Source organism: Rutidosis leptorrhynchoides, chromosome 3, assembly GCF_046630445.1.
Source record: "Rutidosis leptorrhynchoides isolate AG116_Rl617_1_P2 chromosome 3, CSIRO_AGI_Rlap_v1, whole genome shotgun sequence".
Taxonomy (NCBI): domain Eukaryota; kingdom Viridiplantae; phylum Streptophyta; class Magnoliopsida; order Asterales; family Asteraceae; genus Rutidosis; species Rutidosis leptorrhynchoides.
The window spans coordinates 339,158,612-339,159,628 of record NC_092335.1 but is presented as its reverse complement, the minus strand read 5'-3'; the positions used below and the strand labels follow the sequence as shown (position 1 = coordinate 339,159,628).

General features: G+C 35.3%; 1 non-coding gene across 1 annotated transcript; it reads left to right on the top strand.

Annotated features, from left to right (window-relative positions):
* Positions 1–651: 651 nt before the first annotated feature.
* On the top strand, positions 652–758 carry LOC139903501 (small nucleolar RNA R71). Its single transcript, XR_011778316.1, has one exon. It is a non-coding gene; the product is annotated as a small nucleolar RNA R71 (small nucleolar RNA).
* The last annotated feature ends 259 nt before the right edge of the window (positions 759–1,017 follow it).

The window sequence follows — 1,017 nt, the reverse complement described above, 5'->3', positions numbered from 1 at the left end:
GTTTGTTTTTGAGATGTGAAAAATTGTGTTTGAGTTTCAACTAGCTTCGTCATCATATCTTCTAAATTCGGCTTTTTATCATCGGGTTGTGGTGGTTTGTTTTGAAAATTAGGTCTTTGCTGATTGTAAGTATTATTGGATACTTGTTGATTGCTAGGACCTTGTTGGTTGTTGTATGGAACATTTCGGTTATAATTCTGGTTTTGATTGTAAATTGGTCTTGGCGGTTGATAATTATTCTGATAATTATTTTCAGGCCTTTGGTTTAGATATGAAACATTTTCTCTTTGTTCCATTGTTAGTTCAATATTGAGACAATCTTTTGTCAAATGTGGTCCTCCACACTGCTCACAACTAATTCGTATTGAGTGTATATCCTTAGTCATCTTTTCCATTCGTCTCTCAACAGCATCTATCTTTGCTGAAATGGAATCTAAGTCATGGCTAGAATCGGCTCTAGCTGCTTTAGATGATCTAACGATATCTTTTTCTTGGTGCCACTGATGTGAGTGGGAAGCAGTGTTATCAATAATTTTGTAAGCATCAATTTCGGTTTTCTTCATAATAGAACCACCAGCTGCTATATCTATGTCTTTTCTTGTAGTGATGTCACATCCTTGGTAGAATATTTGTACTATTTGACAAGTGTCTAAACCATGTTGCGGACATCTTCTTAATAAATTTCCAAATCTAGTCCATGCCTCATATAGAGTTTCATTTGGTTTCTGTGTGAACGTAACAATTTCTCCTTGAAGTCTTACGGCTTTAGATGCCGGAAAGAATTGTTTAAGAAAATTTTCAACTAAAACATCCCATGTATTAATCGCCCCTTCAGGTAACGATTCCAATCAATCTTTGGCTTCTCCCTTTAAAGTCCAGGAAAATAACATGAGATATATCTGTTCATCCTCAACTTCTCTTATTTTAAATAGTGTGCAAATCCTATTAAAGGTACGAAGATGTTCATTTGGATCTTCCTTCGACGCACCACTAAATTGGCATTGATTAGTCACCATA